The sequence below is a fragment of the Arvicanthis niloticus genome, chromosome 4, assembly GCF_011762505.2.
Source record: "Arvicanthis niloticus isolate mArvNil1 chromosome 4, mArvNil1.pat.X, whole genome shotgun sequence".
Taxonomy (NCBI): domain Eukaryota; kingdom Metazoa; phylum Chordata; class Mammalia; order Rodentia; family Muridae; genus Arvicanthis; species Arvicanthis niloticus.
In genome coordinates this window covers 39781580-39803781 of record NC_047661.1, presented here as the reverse complement: position 1 = coordinate 39803781, position 22202 = coordinate 39781580, and positions in this window count along the sequence as shown.

Here is a 22202-nt window from a genome sequence, read left to right as displayed (position 1 = left end):
ATCTTTTTTTCCTTTACCAGGAAAACTGAAATTAATGCTTAAGGGCCACAGAATTCTGAGGACAGAAACTGCCACCACCCAGTCTCTGAGCGCATTCTCCTCTGCCACTTTTCCATCACTAAAGCTTCTGAGTACCTGATCACAGCATTGTTTCTCAGAAGTACAAAATAGAAGATTATCTCATTCCCCAAAAGCTCTACCTGTGTGGTAGAGACACATCATCTCTCTTCTGAAGTTTACCTGGCTACTCTGCTCTCCTTGCCTAGATTCCAGGTCTCAGGAATCACAGAAGAGTCTTCATCCAGTTGACAAAGGCCAGAGCTGGGTCTGTTAACCCAGTCATCTCTGGCTTTAGCTAATTTCTGTGAGGAATTTGCCAGCGATTTTTTTGCCCATCCAAGTTACTGGAGTTCACATTTGTTGGCAATGACACAAAGGGAATGGATCTCCCAGCAATACCTGACAGGGAAACAATTACAGACCAGAAGCTCTTTGGTCTCTGTGGCAATCTGTGTGCTTTCAGCTCTGCCAAATCAGTTTTTGTTTTTGTTTTGCTTTATTTTGTTTTTCCAGGCAGCCTTTGAAAGAGAAGACGAGACAGAAAATCACACTCGCAAACTCTCAGACATTCTAAGAAATGTGACTGGACCTTCGCAAGCTCCATTGAGGCTTTCACATAAACTCCTGGGATCAATCTTACCCCTGGCATGTGAGACAGCTCTGATTCAGACCCTGTGAATGGATGGCACCCTCTGATTGTCCTTACAGATTATCTCTAGCAACTCAAGAGGACTTCATTGTTGTGGGACACTATAGAAGAGCCTGGGTGATTTGCATTATGCAAAACTGAGCCTTTGGGAGTCTCAAGTGCTTCAGAAAGAGCAAAAGTAACAACTCTAATGCTTTGGAAAAAAGCAAGGCAGAAAAAAAGCATGCCCAAGTGACCTTAAACACACTTAAATTGTAGTGAAATAATTGGTCAGTCTTGGGAAGCCTTTTTAGTAACTTAACTAGAAATATAAAGGGTGCATATGAAACACTGACAGCAAAAGCCAAGGTTTTTGTGTGGGGTCCCTTTCTACCATTTCAGAGGGCAACAAAAAATCCCATCACTCTAAACTTGGCAGCCCTGCAATGGGAAAACAGCCCTGTCTCTCCTCCATCTTCTGGATGTGCTGGTGGCTTAGGTGCTATTTATGTCTTGATTGGCAAGAGTGTGTTCTGTCTAGATAAGTAAAGAGTCATCTCTTAAAAGGATCCTTTAAAAGAGCAGCTGTCTGGAAAGATCAAGCAATGCCAGGAGAATTAAAAAGCCGGTCCAAATTCCAATATCTGAGGTAAACACCAACAGGTGACACAAACCCTTGAATATAAGGATCCCACAGTGCACTGGAGAGAGACAGTGTGATACAAATTCTTATTTATATTTCATTGAAAGATTATCTGAGCGAGATATAATCTTTATGGTTTATCTCTTGTTTACATTATTTGTGTCTGTCTTATTATTGTCAAAATTGGCAATAAAGAAAGATCATTTGACTCTCCATTATTTTAAGTATGTTAGCTTGGCATTCGGTGTCCTTGGCCATCTTGAAAAGCATACTTTCACATTCCATCTATTGCCATTCCGCATCTCCCATTGATCAACTGTCTATAAGTCTTTACATATATGGCCACTGTTGTTTGTTTCCTTCCACATCCTTCTCCAGAACACCACCAAGTCTGACTATCTTCACTTCCCAAAGCAAAGCCAAGTGGCCCCTCCTTTGTGCAAATTCCCAATGACCTCCCAAAGCAGTACTTGTTTCTGCACATAGCATGATCCTCTTGCACTGTGTTGCCATCTTGCATGGGGTTGCCATGTTATACAAGTTCACGATGCACAGGTTCTCTCTCCTGCTTTACCATGAAGTTTTCAGTGATCTGTGTCATACCTTCTGACTACCTCAGCAAACATTTGATGAATGGATATATGGAAGATGACACTCATAATTTTTTTCACTTTTTCACTTCCTGTTTTATAGAGAAGAAAATCACAATCCAGAGAGAATCATCCTTGTCCTCCATATTATTAATGCTGAAAATAACATTACATCCAGAGATCTTTGCTAGGTCCCTGTTCATGTATAACATTAGAACTGCTACAGAGTTTTTGCTACTGACAAGAACGTGTATGCAGTGAGAAGGGATCACAGATGATGATGAAAATAGAAAAAGCAGTATTTTATTAAAAACCCTAGAATTAGAAGTCAAGAATCCAGAAAAGGTGCAAGAGTGGGTGCTGTCTCTGACTCTGTTGCCCTCCCTTGGATCCCTTTCCCCTAACTGGGCTGCCTCACCTAGTCTCAATAGAACTAGTCCCACTATAACTTGATATGCCATGGTGAGTTGATATCCATGGGAGGCCTCCCCTTCTCTGAGGTGAAATTGGGTGGGGATGGAGTCAGGGGAGGGGCAAGGAAAGGACTGGGCGGAGAGAAGGAAGGGGAAGCTGTAATCTAGACATAAAGTAAATAAATAAAATTAATGAAAATAAAAAGAACCCAGTGAAGGATTTGAAAGTTTATATCTATAGAGCGTGATTTTAGATGTTCCCTAAAATTCTAAGTACTGATTTTGCTTTCCCCAAACACACATTATGCACACACATGCTACACAGTAAAGGTCATATGTAGAATAACATAATGTTTTCAGAGCAGAATTGTCTCCATGCTCCTGGAATGGTGTATGGTGGAATATAAACAGGATTTTTAAAAATCTACTTCCCTTTGTGTCTGCTTATATCCTTCAAGGTACAAGAGTGCTCAACTTGGCAATCTCCAGCCAGGGGAAACATTAGCTTAGAGAAAAGGAATTTACTAATGTTAATAACTTATCTAAATTCCATGAGCAAATGAACCTCTGAGGGTTCTTATTAATATTATACTTCTATTTCTCACAGATTTAATGCAAGTTAAGACAAATGCAAGGACCATCACCCCTTGGTATCTAATCTCCCTGCCTCTCAGAGCCCCAGTCACCATAAGAACTGGAGAGCAAGAAATTTGCCCTTAGACCAAGAAGCATTCCCTTGTGAGTGACTTTCAGCAAACTGCTGAAATCAAGACAGTGTAATTTTATCATTATCACATCCGCTGGCTCACTGATGTGTTTATAACGTGCAGAAACTTTCCTAAAGCACATGGTCATAATTGCTGGGTCAATTCACAGAGCAGTTGATATTCTCCAAGAGTGCTATGAAGCAGGACACTAATGGCAGGGAGCAGCGATGAAATGTTGCAGCAATGGAAGTTTAACGTATATGAGACATCACCAAGTGTAACAGGCAAAGAATGAAACAAAAAGTAGGAAACATCATGGTTTGGTTAAAATGCCACATTTACGTCATGATCGTCACCATTATTTTATCATCTTTAAGACATCATTATCAGTTGCTTTAGGATCATGGCGCTGCTGCATCATACGCAGACATCCACACAGTGTATACATGTGTACAGATATACACGCAAAAGGATTTAGCTCAATAGTTGTTCATTTCCAATTTGGCTTCAAGTAGGTGAATTCAGAAATAATTATACATATATGTGTGTATACACACATGCACACACTATATACAGAGAGTGTATGTCTTGGTCAGGGAATTAAGGATTTCATTGAAAGCAGTAACTATACTCAAAGAGTGGTTTGCCTACACTGGGATGAAGTGACTCCTGAATAAGTAAGTACTTCTATATAAGTCCTAAGACTCAACTCACTTTCACTGAGTCTAAGACTACCAGACTTCCACTCTCTTTCTATCCTATGCTCTTGATCTAAGTATCTCCGTCATTTCTGACTCTAGTTATGAATAATATTCTAATATCTGAGGTTCTGGTTTATAATTCTATCCACCTCTTTCTTGGCTTGTTGCTAGATGTGCATGCTCTTCAGATCCCTACAATGGACTATATCATAAAGGTGACTGCATGAAGGCTAGAGAAATGTCTCAGCAGTTCAGAATACCTACTACCCTTAAAAGGAATCTGGATTCAATTCCCAGTACTCATGTGGACACTCACAATCATGGGTTATTCTGGTACAAGAGATCTGATGTCCTCTTCTGGCCTCTGTATGTACCATGCATGCAAGTGGTACACAGACATACATGCAAAACATCCATAAGATAATACATACACATATATGTGCTCTCTCTCTGTGTCTCTCTCTGTGTATCTCTCTGTCTCTCTCTGTCTCTGTCTCTGTCTCTCTCTCTCTCTCTCTCTCTCTCTCTCTCTTTGGGGGGGGGGGTCGTTTTTATTTTTAATAGGCAGGCTGTGGCATTATGCCCAGCAATAATAGGCTCAGAGTGGGACCATCATCTAAATACTTAATGGCACACAAAGATCAACCTGCCTCTACTAACCTGTGAACTGAACTGCTGATTTCCAGACAACACAGACAGGAGTTGTTCCAAACAACTAAACAGGTCCACTTCCCCCATATCCTTTTTTTCCTAATACCTCTGGTGGGTGGGGGCTAGAAGAGAGATTAAAGCGTTTAAGAATCATCATTAAAAGTAGGCTTTGAAAAAGTTAAAGTTACAGAGAGTAAAATTACCAGGTAACTTCTAAAAGAATCAGATGGTGAGGCTGGTGAGAAAAGTGCTTGCTGCCAAGCCTAAAGACTGAGTTCAGTCCCGTGAGTTCAGAAGGTAGGAAATAACAGACTTCTATTCGCTGTCCTTTGATTTCCATCTGCATGCCATTATATACATGCACACTCAAGCATATGCACACATACAAATAAATAAGTAAAAAATTAGTAAGTGGGGATTATAGAAATTAAAAATAAGGTACCTAAATTCATGACTTGTGCAACAAGTTAAATAACAGACTAAACATGATTGAAGAAAGAATTTGTGAACTAGCCATGGGTCAATAGAAAATATTTAATCATAAAGGGAAATAAGGAATTGCAAATACAGGGAGGAAACACACTCATTGTATGACATTTCTTTAAAATTTTAGCACTCAAGAGAAAAGAGAAGTAACAAGTCATAAGTGGCATGTGACTACAGACCAACCAGAGATCTTGGAGTCATACCGATTCTGAAATCTCTACCGAGACCAAATAGCCTGTACAACAAGCAAACCAAACTATGGCAAACAGAAATGCCCAATAGAACAAGCAAAGCCTGTGAAAACTTGAGTCAATAGCAAGGCTGCTTCCCTTCATGGGCAGTAAGAGACTGGCTGACTTTTCTACCAAAACCAACACCAGAGAACTTGGGTAATGTTTTAAAGTCCCAGAGGAAGGAGTAGTCCCAATTCAAAGTCCTATAGCTGGAGAAAATAGATTTCAAAGCAAAAGAGAAAAAAATATTGTTTTTTTCTCATATTCTCTCTATAGCAAATCTATTGCAAATAGAAATATAAATGTAAATAAAGGTGGAATAAAGAAAGTTAAATTCTAAAAATAAAATTGAGACTATTCTCGAATAAGATTAATGCTAGCTACTTTTCTCATTCATATAACACAAAAGTTACTAATATGTAGGGGAAAAAAAATGACCAGTTACATTTTCTTGAATTGAGAACCCTGTACAAACAAAACAAAACAAAAACAACCAAAAACCAAACAAACAAACAAAAAAACAAAGCAAGTAAAAATAAGCAGATGTGGTGGCCCATATCTATAGTCTCTATACTCGGAAGGCTGAGACAGGAAAGTTTTTAACTTGGAAGTAACCTAGGCTATATAGAGAGACACTGTCCCTAAAACAAACAAACAAACAAACAAAAACAAGATATTGAAAAATCCAAGTCCCAGACAAAAGAAGACACATGTGTCTAACAAAAGCTTTAAAACTCTTATAAGACAGTGAAAAGGAGCCACCACTCCAATTTTAAAGCATTACTCAATTATTTCATAAAATATCCAGATACTCATAGATATCAAGGTGGGATGAATAGAAGGTGTTGTCCACCATCCTCTTGCAGATGCAAACTTCGACTGAAGTGCTGACAGGTTGAGTGCAAAGACTCATGAAGTGCAAAGACTTGGTGGAGCCCATTGAGTTACATGTCATTCAAACTCTGACCAGCCCCACACGTTCCCAGCTCTGGAAACTTGGTGCTGAAATGAACTTTTCTGTGTTTTAGAGGATTTTGTGTATCAAAAGGAGATCAAAGAAGGAGTTTGGGTTTTTTTTTTTTTTGTTTTTTTTTTTGTTTTGTTTTGTTTTTTTTTTTTTTGTTTTTTTTTTTTTTGTTTTTTTTTTTTTTTTTTTTTTTTTTTTTAGGTTGTTTGTTTGTTTGTTGGAAATTAAATGGAATTTCTCAGAGAGTATTCAGCCCGAGCCTGATGTGGAGCAAACAATGACTCATTATTATCATCACAGACAGGCTATTTTTACTCTTTTATCTGAACAACTTCTACAAGAAAGCATACCACTGCTGCTTGAAATCAGCGCAGCTAGAAATAGCCCTCCCCTGTTCAACATCATTTTTATGCACAATTATGAGCCCCCGATGGCTGTGCTTTGTCCCTTTTATTAAAATACCCTTGAGCCAAAAATAACATTTAAATGAACAGCATCAGAAATACACACCAAGTGCGTGTGGCGTTCAGGATGGATGGAGGGGCTTGGCACCTGCTATCTCTCCACCCCCCGCATGCTTCAGGGCTTTCCTTATCCTTGCCTGAGAAACTCACTAAAAAGATTTTCATTCTATGTCTTTAGTCTGCCATTCAGACTAGTGTTTGCTTTTTTAGCTTTAAAAAATATATATATTTCTCCTATTTTGCCTCTATGGTGGCATTCACAAGGTAGACAGATGGTGGAAGTCAGTGCCAGGCAGTGACTGTGAAGGCCAGGCAAGGTGTCACTTGGGAGAAAAGCAAGAGCCATGTCTGAAAGGATGAGTGAAGGTTCAACCAGGGAAAGGCTGCAGAGAAGGCAGCATCAGCCCTCTAAGGACAGGAAATAACGGCGGAGGTTGTGGCTGAGGGCAGAGAAACAAGCTCCTCTGAAAGCGAATAGCCAAGTCTCAAGCAGTAGAAGGCTAACAGACCATGTTGGGGTGTTTGTACTCGATGTAGGAATGAGAACAATAGGTAACAATGGAGAGATTTAAGTTTTCCCTGATCCTTTCTTCCGCTAGCTAGCCTATTACAAAGCTCCCTTGGAGACAACATGGGACTTAGCAAAGCTGATCTCCGAAATAAATAAATGGATTATATAAAGGGTGACAATTCCGTGTGAGTAATCGGTGATTGCGGAGCTGTCGCGGTGGGGGGGTGGGGGGAGACCAGATTCTGTAGATAGGAGTTAGAATGGGCTGACGGGTACAGCCTGGGAACAGGAGCAGAGAAACCAACAAGAATCTAGGGCTTCACGGCTGGAGACAATACAAAAGGCAAGAACTCACAAAGAATAGGATTTTCTTAGTTTATAAACTTAATGATTTCAGTATTGGGCGTGTTGAGAGAACAGATATATGAATTTCCAAAGTTCCTAATTTCCAACAACAGCAACAAAGGCACCGAGGAAGGGTCCCCAGTGGGACAGTGGGACGACAGGAGGATTCTTCAGGGTTAGGAGCTGCTCCTGCCAAATGGAGACCAAAGGGAGGGATTCTGTGACAAAGAACCAAGAGCTGGATGGAAGTTCCAGCTCACCACTGGTGTGCCTGCTTAGCACATGTGTGGCCCAAGGTTCAATTCTCAGCTCTAGAAATTGACAGAAACAAAACAAGACTTTGTGGGGTTGTCAAAGAAAAATCATCTCTAGATGTGTGGAGAAGGCCATTCCCTGGAGGCAGGGGAAGGGGTGCTGTTCACAGGGGAAAAAATGAGAAAGGAAATCATGTCACATCTCTAAGGTAGAATATTATTCTGATAGTACAATGGTGTGTAACCTTCTTGTTACATGGAAAGATGTCACCATCTGGGGACAAGGCAGGCAGCACACCCACAGGTCCCGCCCAACTCTCTCATACCAGCCTCCTGTCTCTCATCCTTTCCAAATATCAACTCCCTGCAGAAGCCTTCTCTGGTCACAATGTATACCTGATCTCTGAAGTCACAACGGTCTCACACAGTCTACTGCCTCATAACTCTCAAAACTTCTCAATCACCCCAAATATTTCTTAGAGAGAAAATCCCATATGAATAATGGAGAGCATTTGTGTAATGTAAGACAATATAAATACATAAATATCAGAATAGCTGCCAATCGCAGCTAATATCCTTCATCTCTCTTTAATACTGTCCTGGTTTACTTTCTGTTGCTGTGAGAAATACCATGACCAAAAGCAATTTGTAAGGGAAAGATTTCATTTGGCTTATGTGTCCTGATCACAGGTCATCACTGCCGGAAGCCAGAGCAGGAACTAGAGCAGAGGCCCAGGGAGATTGCTGCTTACTGGCTTGCTCCCCAGGGCTTTCTCAGCCTACTTTTCTACACAATTTGGAACCTTCCCAGGGATGGCACCGCCCACAATAATCTGGGATCTCCCTCATCAATCATTAATTAAGAAAATGCCCCACAGGCTTGCCTATGGGCTGATTTGATCGAGGTATTTTCTCAATGGAAGTTCTCTATTCCCAGATGACCAACGGTTGGTTGTGTCCAGTTGACAAAAAGCTAAGCTCACGGCAAGGCAACTCTGTGCTGCAGATCTGGCTTTATGTCTAAAATTGCCTTGAGAGCTCTCAATGCTCTCAAGGAGGAAATAGATATCTTTGGTTGAAAATGATGATGCACAATAATGTAATTAGGAAACAGACTACTCTACCTCATTCTGTAATGAATATTAGCTATCAAGTGCACACACACACACACACACACATCCTTACGTAAAATGACACCTTAATGAAAGTATGCTAAATATAAAACATGCGTGAGGCAAGATTATTTCACTGGAATCCAGAGAGTTAGAAGGGGCAACCCCTGTCTATGCAGAGGGAGCTTGAATTCTGGCCTCAGGAGAGAAGCTGGATTACCAATCCACTGAAATCCAGGCAGGGGAAGGGGAGATCTTATTTGGATTATAGGTCATTGTCACTCACAGAGGGAAGCCAAAGCAGGAACTCAAGGGAGAAACCTGGAGCCAAGACATGAAGCAGAGGCTGTGGAGGAGCAACCATAGTTAGCTGGGCCTCTTGCATAAATCAACAATCAAGACAGAGCCGTATAGATGTGCCTGCAGGCCAGGTCAACAGATTCAAGTCCCACATAAGATTCCCTCTTCCCAGGTGACTTACGTGTATGTGAAGTTGAAAACTGAAGCTGACCATGACACATGTTTGTAGGATGACCACACTGTAGGACTACAGTGAAAAAGAATGTGTTGTTTATTGGGTCAAATTTCTGAAATGTGGTAATGATGGCTGGCTTACTTAATTACATAATTTAGAGGAAGATTGGCAAGTAAATGAGTGTTCTAATTTGAAGATCAGTTTTCTTAACAAACTAGGACATGAAGATTTCTGCTTCCCCAGGCTCAATGCTTAAGAGCACTGATTGCTTTCCTAGAGGTCCTGAGTTCAATTCCCAGCAACCACATGGTGGCTCACAACCATCTGTAATGGGATCTGATGTCCTCTTCTGGTGTGCCTGAAGACAGGGACAGACATTGTAGTCATATACATAAAATAAGTAAATAAATCTTAAAAAAAAAAAAAAAAAAAAAAAAGATTTCTCTTCCCCTGTCTGAAACAAACAGCTGAAATAACAATGTGAAGCTTTGGGTAGCTTGGTTTGCATTAAAGCCTTGCCCACAGCACCAGGTCCTTCATGCTCAGTTTGCATTAAAGCCTTGCTCACAGTACCAGGTCCTTCATGCTGGTGAGAGCCGCACATCAACTCTTCAAGCTCTTAGGCAACATGCATTGAACAGCATGGTGCATTAAAGGGAGAACAAATTTCTTTTCTCCACACCAGATGGGAAAAGAGATGTGAGTGTCATGCACAATGAAGCGATATCTATGAAGCTAGCATTTTACTATCTTATTTCAGACTAGAGAGCTATAGGGTTTATCGGTTTCATGAAATAGACCCACTGTGGTACACAAGGTCTCTATGATGGGGTGGGTACTAATGACAGCTACAGAAGGGTGAGGTATAATTAGCAGGGCTGTGGGACAATTCTAGCTAGTCATAGGGTCTGCTGGGAATGTCAGTAGAGGGTCAGGAGTCAGAATTATTAGGAATCTGCTTATGATCTGATTTTTCAGCTTTTGCCTCATATAGAAATACTCTGTAACCTTAAAGTAATATTCAAAGTCTATTTACAACATATTTTTAAGATTAGAAAAAAATACTTTCTTTGGAGAGAAAAATGAGTTGTTTTTCTTTGCATTCCTCTTTCATCAAGTTTCTTCTTTTTCTTTTTTTTTTTTTTAAAGAATTTTGTTTTATTTATTTCATGTGAGTACATTGTTGCTGTCTTCAGACACACCAGAAGAGGGCATCAAATCCCCATTACAGATGGTTGTGAGCCACCATGTGGTTGCTGGAAATTCAACTCAGGACCTTTGAAAGAATAGTCAGTGCTGTTAACCTCTGAGCCATCTCTCCAGCCCTTTTACCAAGTTTCTAATCCTCACCCTCATTCATACCTTGTGGCTTTGTGATTGTAATGGCACATGAGATGCATAGGGTGAAAAAAAACAAAAAACAAAAAACCTCTGTGAGCAAGGCCCTCCCCTCTTCATTATATCAATCTGCAATCAACCTGGAGGGGGGAGCAGAAAAGTTTTATGACTTAATTATGAGTTTTCTGAAAACTCAGATATCCTGAGAAACTTTTCTTCAGTATTTTACCCCCTTCTGTATGCTATGCTGTGTTATTTCTAGCCCCAGTGTTTCAGAGATATTAGCAAACAAAGTAAAATATGTACTAAAGAGACTTTATTTTTAAATACACAATTTCTTCCTTCCCCTTTCAATGGAATGAAAGCCTATGGAACACTGGCCATTTCCTCTCCAGCTGAGTCACACTGGATGACATCATGCGTGGTTACTGGACACTAGCATAGTGTACCCTACCCTTCCATGGGAAAGTACATAAACACATTAATTAGCTGCATGCAGTAAATTTCTCCAAAACTTTGTAACATAAAGCAACGATTATTTGTTGTCTTTGGCAATGTCTTTGTTTCAAGAATTCGAGAGCATCATGGCTGAGCAATTTGACTTTGGGGAAATTGTTCAGAACTATAGTCTAAAATTAGCCAGAACTGCACTTAACTAAAGACTGGATCTAGGTACCAGAAGTACAACTCTGAGATGGTCCATTCACATGGTCATTAAGATAGCTCTGGCATTCAGTAGAGACCTCTGTTCTTTCCCATAGAAATATTCCCACAGCCAGAGGAGTAGACCAAAGGAGCAGCGCATGGAAGTGCAAGCAACCCCTCAGAACACATGCTGCCTCACAACACCGTTGCCTAAAGTCTTACTCAGCCAGCTCTACTGTTCCACAGATCACCTCAGCCAGCCTGGGTTTGGCATGGGATAAAATCACATGTAAAAAACCTCTGGGCAATCTGGGGTTCTCATAGGATTGCCATGAGAAGGTACTGCTGAGCAATGATCTTGGCAATCCTCGACAGCCAACAGAGGGCAAGTGTCATATTGTACAATGAACTTTCAGTATCACTCAATGCCATGAGTTAAATGTGTGTGTCCTCTCACAGATTATATGTTTAATTCATAACTCCTGTTAAATAGTATTTGGAGATGATGTTATTGGGAGATAACTCAGAGGTCATAACTACAGATATCTTAGTATGGGACAACATTACAAGACAAGAAATAATTCATATTCTTTCTGTCTATCTGTCTGTCTCTCTGACTCTCTCTTTGTATCCCTTCCACCCTTTCTTCCCTCCATCTCTGTTTTCCTTCTTCCCATCTTTTCTCCTCCCTCCATATCTCTCCCTCTTCCTTCCCCCTTCTCACCACCATGAGGTGATACAAAAGCTCTTTTTAAACTAGGAGCAAGGGCCCTCACTCCAGTTCAACCACTCTTGTTCCCTGAGTTGATATTTCTCAGCCTCTAGAATAATAAGAAACTAATTTCCACTGTTTATACTACCTGTCTTAAAGTATTTTTATGACACTTTGGAATGGCCAAATGCCTACAAGTCTCCTATGAACTGTCTCTCAGACATATCTCTACCATTGAGACCATTCACTTAATTACCAGCTTAATTGTTAGCCTTTGCTTCAAGAAAGAGAGACATTTGGGAATAAGAAAAAGACCTGACTGTCAAATCTCCCAGTAGGGTTGATAATGAGTGTCTCTCTGCATTAATTCTTACAAAAAAAAAAAAAAAGAAAGAAAAAAAGAAAGAAAGAAAGAAAGAAAGAAAGCCAAGATAATTTTATATTAACTCGTTACTACCTTATTGATTTGTGGTGTCTGCCTGTCTTTTCAAGGACAATAACTTTAAGATGATTACTCTTATTCTGTTTTGTTTCGTTATCTATGTATGAAACCAACCTCTTCTCCTCAGCCCAAAGGGATACTTGCTCTATTGAACAGAATGAAGTGTTAACTACATATAGAATTTTTTAAAACCCCATTGAGATCTTTAAATGGGACCTTGGGAATTTTGTCCTTTGCCAATGTTATCCTAGAGTCTTAAACAGTGTGAGCCAGGGACATCACTCAGTCAGCCAAAACGTCAATACTGAGCATCTGCATGGATTAGGAACTTGAGTGTAGTACATCCCCATCATTAAGTCTAAACTGTAACAGATGCTTGTAAAAGATGGGAGGAGGAGGAGGAGGAAGAAGAGGAGGAAAAATACAATAAATTCACTATGTCCCCAAAGAAAGGGATAAGGAAAATATTCCCAACAAATGAACATATGACAAAATCTTTAGGGGAGAAGTAAGGCATCCTCCAGCTCTAAAATTAATGAACCTATCTCTTACCAAGTTCGTGATTCAATTTATTAAATTTAAATCTTTGAACAAAGAGCCTCATGAAAAGATTACATCCCATCTTATATTTACATTACACTGTTAAAAATGGGCAATATATCTAGGATCCTCGTTTGTGTTCTCTTCAATACAAAATGCAATGAAATTATATTGGAATACATAGGTAATGGGTCCAGAACTCAGGCATACAACACATTGCTCAGACATTGGCACGATGTTCTCCCAGGAGTTCCAGTGGTCTGTGAACTCCCCTATGTGACATTCAACACTGTTCTATAATGATCCCAGTGAAGCAAAGATGCATTGGTTCCAGAACACCTTGCAGAGGCCTACATCCGAAACTGATCGGGTGCCTTATATAAAAGGGTGCAATACTTGCATGGATCCTAACCCTCTAGTAGACTTAAAATACCTGTGTTGCTAAAATTCCTTCCAATGGGGAGACATAAACAGCATCATAAGCAATGACACAATAACAATTATTTAAGCTACCAAGTCTGGGGCTGACTTACTTCACAGCAACACATAACTACAGTTCAGACCTTAATTTTTATGTATGTTAATGTGTGTGCATCTATGTTTGCATTGCACATGTGTGTGGATATCAAAGGAGGCTAAGAGGGTGTCAGATCTCCTGAAGCTCGAGTAACAGATGGTTGTGAGCTGCCTGACACTGAAGCTGGGAACGGGACATCGGGCTCTGAAGGAGTAATATAAACTCTTAACCATCCCTCCAGCCCTGGTTCACACATATTTCTTTAAGAACTGATTTTCCAAGATGTTTATAAATGTCTTCATATTATTCCTTCAAAATATATATACTATCACCCTTTTGAGTTCAAAACTCAAAACAAAATGAAATCACTGATTCTTTGGATTCAAGTTTGACTCTTTTAAGAATTCCTTGAAGCAAACATTTTGATTAGATTCCTCATTTAGAGTAAGAGATGGCTTGTTATGGTTTTTGCTTTTACTTTGTTTTTATGCTTTTTAATTGCTGGGTTAACAGATAACTGACATCCATAGAGACTTTATTCTTTTAAAATGTTAATAACTCATCAATTGGAAAATACAAAAAAAAAAATATTACTAAACTTCAGTCAGTGGAAGTGGTTGAAATACGTATGTTGACCTAAACTCTGAGCAATAATGGATTTTCCTGGACTGTAGTTTTAACATGGTAACATTTTTAAAGCAATGGTTTGTTTTTTTTTTTTTACTAATTTTTTGAGAATTTCATATAATGCATTTTTATTATATCCAAATGCATTTTGGTGTGTGTGTGTGTGTGTGTGTGTGTGTGTGTGTGTGTTTGTTTTATATATACTCTAAACCCATCTAGTCCAATTTGTGTTGCCCAACTACTCTAAGGTTTGGGGCCTGCCCTGAAGTGTGGCCAATATACGAGGGATCACAATATTAAAGAAAACTGACTATCCCTTTCACAGCAGCTATCAAATGCCAATCATTCCTCAGCTAGGGTGGGGCTTCATGGCCATCTCCTCACTCATGCAGTCTGAGTTATTGTCTGGGTTGAGCTTGCACACATCTTATACATGCTGTCGCAGACATTATGAGTTCACTTTTGCAACTGCCTTGTTATACTTGGAAAACAGTTTTCTTTTCACATCTGCCACCTCTGGCTCCAACAATCTTTCCACCCCCTGTTCTGTGAAGATTCCTAGCACTGAAGGGAGAGGCATGATATACATGTCCCATTTAGGGCTGCGCACTTAACATAAAGGCACAGTTGCTCATTCTAGCCCTACATGAAAAATGACTGCATGCATTAATGACAAGGAGAGAGAGGTGGAATGACATTGTTGCTTACTCCCCAACCCCCACTTCTTCTGGAAAAATGACTGTATTTAAGGAGAGACAGCTGTAATGAGTTTAAGGGTAACTCTCTTCTACCAAGTTTTTGGACCCAGTTTCTGGTAAATCAACTAACTTGTATAGAAATTCCATTTGAAGCTATAGCTCAAACCACACATCACCCAAAGAAGCAAAAAGGTTTAAATGGGAAAAAAGCGGGGGGAGGGGGGAATCAAGGAAGGATGAAGGGGAAGGCCAACCCAAACTAAGGAAACCTATTATTGCATAACTAACTAAAATATAAATTTTAAAAGAATTTGAACAGATATGGTCTGCATTACAAGATAATACTGCCTCTTGTAGCCAGAAACGTGTGTGTGTGTGTGTGTGTGTGTGTGTGTGTGTGTGTGTGTGTGTGCCTGTGTGTTGTCATGTGTGGCAAGAATATTTGAGAGTTAACCAACTACTGCCGAACTGGATTTCAGGCCTACTTCACTAGAAGGAATGCATGTCTGATACTATAAATCTGATAACAGGTCACAAGCTTATGTCTAGGGAGTGCCTCTCCAACATTTATATGTATGATCATAGACTAGTGCTCTTCTCAACCTGGGTCAAGGAAATTTCTTACAGAGGGTGATAGCCAATGCAGGACCCTACAACTGGTAAAATACTGAGACTAAATGACTATTGAGTGCTCAGTCCTAAACACAACATATGTCATTCCCTTCAGGCCCAGAAAGCATCCTAAGAGGGAGAAGAACGATTCTGAGAGCCAGAGGATGGAGACATTCACAGTACATTCTATGCATACAAATAATTATCAAAACCGAAAGAAGAAAAAAAAAACCCATCTTCATCCAAGTTATATTTGCCCAAAATAGGAGTAATCATGGCCTTTAATAGGTAAAGGTACCAGCAAATTTGATACATCTATTCAGTAATAGTATTCAGTGGTAAAAATCATTGCATCATCAAGCTACAAAAAGATATGGAATGGGGACTGAAGAGATGGCTCAGTCGTTAAAAGCGCTGGCAGTTTTTCCAGAGGACCCAGGTTTACTTCCCATGATCTAGCCACACAGTGTATTACAAGTGTCAGTAACTCCACTTCCAGGGGACCTTACACCATCCTCTAACCTCCATGGGTACCAAGAACACAAGTGTTGTGCAGACATATGTGCACACAATCATCCATACACATAAAATAAAATGCTTTTTAAAAGTATGGGAAAATCTTCTATGTGTATTGCTAATGTGAATATCAGTCTGAGAAAAACTAGACAGTCTGATTGCAACTGTAGGGAATTCTGGGAAAGAAACCCTACAGCAATGGATGCAGGGAGTGCTGGGAAATGGGGAGAAGTGCATTGCACAGGAACAGCACCCAAGACTGCATTTGTGTGAATCAAGTAAATGCACAGCACAGGCGGGACCTCAGTGCAGACACTGAGGTTCTCTGAGAGCCATGTACACGTATCCAGTGGCTGCACATGCACACTGTGTGTAACAAGTGTAACGCAAGGATCATGATTATTCCCAAGGACGATAAAGGCAAGGCAAGTGAATACATGGTTTGTTCAATCTTTGTGTTGATCTAAAACTTTCCCAAAAATATAAATTTTTAAATCTGAAAACAGGAAGCACTCCATTTCAGCAAATAGTTGACAATCAGCTAAAAGACTGAATATTCACTGATGCTGTTTACTATTAAAAGTGAATGAACAGAAACAAAACTCTCTGAGTTTTTTTTTATGTACCAGTTTTCATTCGGTTGTTTTTGCTGTCACATGATGACATCTGAAAAGAGGCTGGACTGTCTGTTCAAGTCAGCACTGGTTTAACAAAGACCACCTTCTCTGAACTGCTGCTAGAACTTAGAGGAAATGCTCAGAGGCTAACCCTAACCCACCCCCACCCAACCCACCAGAAGAACTACTCTCTCCAGTCAAATTATTCTAGTGTGGATAAACTCAGTCCCTTCTGTGCAGACTGTGAAAGCCATTTGCTCTGCTGTGATACTTAGAAGGGAGAATTTCTGGGGGAATATTTTTTTTTCAATTTTAGAATTCTTTTTACCTCCATTGCAAACACCCCTGACTTGAAAGAGAAAACCCAGAGTTGTCTCCTTTGGTTTTATTTCTTCTACCCCAACCTCAGCTTTTGGAACTGGAGGTGCTTTTTGCAGAATGGGGCTGGGGAAATGAGCCAACGTGAATTTCAGGCTTGCCAGAGCTTACAATCTTAATGTAAATCCAACAATTAGCAATGCCTCAGCTGTGAAAGCTGGAAAAGAGCCACACATCAGATGGTTAGAGAGGCTGGCTGGGAAAGTCACTTCCGTCTTCTTCTTGTTACCCAGTCTATCCCAGCTCAGCCCACAACCTTGAGAGAAGACCTGATCCCTTGTCATAAATTCATTAAAGGAGCTCACTATTCACCCAAATAGAACTTCAAAGCCGAAGTAGGAAAAGCGATTTAAAATGTGGAATGAGAAACAGGTAGCATCAGCTTTTGAAACTGTCTAGGCCAAGGAACACTGAAGGCCAAAGGGGTCCAATTACCCTGAGTTACATCTAAGCACAAGCTAGCAGCAGCATCGCTGATGTGTCCTTGTCCATTAGAAATGTGTGGCAGATATCAGTAATGAGGCTTTTTGGCTTTTTTTCTCTTGAGATATTTGAAGAAGATAGGAAACAGATACATATCATACAAGCACCATAGGTCAGTAAGTCCCTCAAGAACACTGTGATTTGTTTGTCATACTTCCCACCCCTACCCCCAGATCTTCTAAAGAGAAGGAAAAACTGTAGTGCGCTCTCTCTCTCTGTCTCTCTCTCTCTCTGTCTCTGTCTCTCTCTCTCTCTCTCTCTCTCTCTCTGTGTGTGTGTGTGTGTGTGTGTGTGTGTGTGTGTATACTTTTGAAAACCTTATTAAGAAAAATATAATGTTATGAGAGCTAGTGAGATGGCTCAGCTAGGAAAGGTGCTTGCTACTCAAATTTGACAAACTGAGTTCAATCCCTGAAACTTGGATAAAGTTAGGAGGGGAGAACAGGCTCTATTCAATGTTGTCCTTTGACCTCCATGAGCATTCTATGTTATGTGCACACACAGAGACACACACAGACACATACACACACACACACACACACAAACACACACACACAAGCCAACCAATAACATTTAAACAATAATACAATGACGTGAAGCTTTGGGGGAAGAAGGGTACTTCAAGAGACTCCATCCACTTCCTTGATAGATTTACTTGTGTTTTCCCCAAATCTCCTCCCCTTATTTCCATTGTAGTTATTATAGGTAATGTAAGTTTTAAAGATGTTGTCCTTTGCTTTCTCAATCTCACCAAAAATAATTCAGGGAAGGAAAGACTTATTTGCCATAGTCCATCATACAGGGAAGACAAGAAAGGAACTCAGAGCAGGAACTTGGAGGCAAGAACTGAAGCACAAACCGTGGATGAACACTGCTTACTGGTTTACTTTTCCAGGCTCACTCAGCTACCTTTGTTTATACAGCCAGGCCCAGCAGCCTAGGGATGGCACTTCCACAGTGAATTGTGCTCTTGTGCACTAAGTGCAATCTGGAAAAAAAAAAAATTCACAGGACAATATGATGGAGGCAATATGTCTGTCTGTCTATCTGTCTGTCTGTCTGTCTGACTGACTGACTGTCTGTGTCTGTGTGAACACATGGTGAAGGATCCTTTCAAACTGAGGGTCCCTCTTTCCAAGTGAGTCAACCAAGATAATCCATCACAAGGGATGTGTTCTAAACTAAGAACCAAGTTGCATTCTGAAATGTTAATGAAATACACTCTGCAACTGCTCTGGGAGAAAGACTTTCTGTTTCCTTCAAATATGTCTCTACACGACACATCTTCACATCCCCAAGAGATTCACGTCTCCTATTAAGCTCTATTCTTCTGAATGCACAGCAGACAAAATCAGTATCTTTGAAGTAAGAAATCCTTCAGGATTTCCCTGTCAAACATCACTCAGCTTCTGTCTTTGGAGTCTCTCCAAAGTGGAACCTGAGAAAGAATCTGGATTCAAGTGACCCCAAGATGCACAGTCCAGCTCTGTAGAATTCAGAAAGTGAAGGGAAGACAGTGAGTAAGGAGGCTTTAAGTGGTAAGTGATTGGCATGAGCCATTCTATCACCCAGAATTGTATCATCAGAATATGTCTGCCGTAGTGCCGTGGCCTGAATGTTCCCACCCAAACTGTTGTTGAAATTTAGATTCTATTGCCAACGGATTCCAAAAGGTTGAAACTTTAATCCAACTCTGGTGTCTGAAAGTGGGACTTTGTAAAAATCCTTAAAGTTAATGAGACTGTAACCACGAATCCTTAATCCAATCATCCCATGCTTACATAAGAAGAAGTAAAAGCTAAGCTAGAATATTGTCTAGCTGTGTACTGTCCTGAACTGCTTCAAGACTCTGTGGTTCCTGCCAATTGGAAGGAAGTTGCCTAATTTTGAACTTTCCAGTCTTTAGAACCATGAACCCAATAAAACTTTGTCTCCTATAAATTGCTTAGTCTCAGGCAATATCTCTCAGTGTTTGAGTTACTTCCAAGATTTTTCTTGATTTCCACTGCTGCTGGCTGGCCTGATATGCAGAGAGGAGACATAGCCTAAGGCTGGATATAACTTGCAGCTGTCTGATTGTTACAATGACCAAAATCCCTGACAAGAATACCAGAATTCTAAGAGTTCAATCCAAAGATTCTTGTGATATTGAACAGAATATCACATGGCTAGAGTATGTATTCAAAGGATTTCTTTACTTCCTGGTAGCCTAGAAACAGAAGAGAGCTGGTGTGTGTGTGTGTGTGTGTGTGCGTGCGTGTGTATAGGGGTTTGTATAGGGGTTTGTGTGTGCATTTGTCTGTCTCTGTGTGTGAGCACTGTTGAGGATACTTTCAAAGTCATAATCTTGGGACCTATTCCTGCCTCCTAAAGTTTCAGCACCTTTCAAAATATTCCCATTAGCTATAGACCAAATATGTAACACATACTCAAACCATCACACCAACCAAAACTCCACAAACTTCAGAGAAGTCTTGGAGACACAGTCAGGCTCTCACAACTTATAGCAATCTATGGCTGAACCCCTGAATGCTCAACTAAGCACAGAGTAGGCAATTTAAATTTATTAAATTAATATCCAAATATCCCGTCATCATATGTTCTGCAAGTGAATTATGTATGTCTTTCCCAGGGAGAAACTTTGCCCTAATCACTCATTCTTACATCGTTAAATCTGTACAAAAGGCTTCTTGTCCCCGCTCAGCAAACACTTGTTTTGAACCCAATTATCTCAGAGAGCTACTCCCTCTCATGCACTGTCAAGGCAATTTACTTCAAATGAGCAAAGAGCTTCAGCTTGCAGCCTCTGCTTTTGAATCTCAGAAAATGAGAGCATCTATCTCTAACATGGGGACTGTGCTAAGGGGTTATTGTTGTTTCAAATATATTTACTTATTTCAGACATAAATTACTATTCTCCATGTGCAATATCTATGTAAATAGAAAAGTTAAAGATTCTTTATATGTTAGTCTCTTATTGAGTTAGTAAATGTGAGGTCAAGAAATTTCATCTCTGCAATTCCTTTTGGTTTCACAGGTAAGTCCTGACTGATGCTCTATCTAAAAAAAAAAAACAATGGCAACCTTGCACCAAAGATCACAAGAAGCTAGGGAAAAGATAGCCTTTACCCAAAAAACATGAATTACCATGGACTTATTTGCTTTACTTTCCATATAGACTATTAATGGTTTTACATGGTTCTCTTACACCTTCCTCTTGTTACAGATGGTTCCTTTAGATCATGGGTGTTACTTGTTCTCTAAAGAGTTTCCAACTGACTGTTTTTCTGCTGCAGCATCTGTAAGAACTTCAATGCTGGAAACACATGTGTTGGAGATCTGAGGGTATCACTCCTCACCTTCTGGCAGCCACAAAGCACTGAGTTTTCATAAAGGCTGGAGAAATGGCCTCCGGCTATTGATGGGAGTTACTATCTCCAGTCTGAATCACATTTGTAATGAACCTGCCTTTGGATTTCAGCAATAAAACAAGACATAATCCTTAAGAAGGTCTCACCGGAGCACCTCTGATTTATGCAGCAGGGCTCAATCTAGGGTGAAGGTTTAATGAGAATGGCATAAAGGATAGCATGCCCTTTGCCTCTGAGACAGCAGCGGGATGCCTGTGAGAAGAAGGTAGGTCCAGAATTAATAACTGACAAGGAGGACCTGGGGAGAGACTGGGGAAAAAGTGGGAAAGTGTTTTAAAAAGAAAATCTGTATGCTAAATATTGATCCATTATATTCCTTTGAGCAATTTCTGAATGTTTCCCAAAGAAAGACACCACGTGGATAATTTATATGCCTATTGAAAGTAATCTTCCACACATGAGCATGGATAGCTGAAGGGTTATCATTCTTTCTCTCTGATGATAGGTCTGGAAGTCTTGCAAATAACGACCATCCTTTCATCCCAACCAGGATGAAGCTCAGGTTGAGAAATGAGCCTATTAAAATTCGGTTTAAAAAACCATTTTGCTGGTGATCTCATTTATTAATTGCTGACTGCCTGGAAGACAAAGGGACTTCCCAATCCTTTCTCTGAGAACTAAAGCTTTTCATTGATGGACTCCAGATGGGCTGCATTTAAGTACTAAAGTTCTCGTGTTAGTGCCACCAAAAGATGAAAGGAATTTTACCCAATTTTGTTCCACAATTACCACCCACGAGTTCTTCAATCCTGGCCAAATTGAGCATCAATTTAAATGAGATTTACTCATGGGACCCTCTGCAATCACAATCAACACAAGATATCAGAGAGTTTAGGAAATGGGTCTATTAAATGGCAATTAAAGCTGTCAGCCTTCCCAATCTTGTTTTCAGTTAATTCAATCCTACTAGACAGTTGAATTTGCCAGCCAGAAGCAAAAGAAAGGTTCATTTTACTTGAGGACTCAAACAGAGTTCCAGGGCTGGTTGCCTGAGCTCCAGTGATGGCGCACATTTAATGCTAAGGTAGCTTCTATTCCTTCTATAAATAAGTGACATACCGTGTACATGTGTAAGTTCTCTAGGATGCCTTGACCCTCCACAAAGAATTCAGCCACACCTTTCAAAGATGTCAGAGATACCAGCAAGGTGATTTTGGGTACTCAGTGGCTTTTCCTTTGTTGGATATCTCCTGGTAGTTCTTTATGTCTTGGTGGACCCCCATCTGGCATTTAGTAGTGTTTTTCACATAGAAGGTGTCTGACATATGCTATCAAATATAAGTCAGGTGTGCTCAATATGGTGTCACCTTCCCCTGGTCTGTGCTATAGAGGCAGAGGCAGAGGCAGAGGCAGAGGCAGAGGCAGAGGCAGAGGCAGAGGCAGAGGCAGAGGCAGAGGCAGAGGCA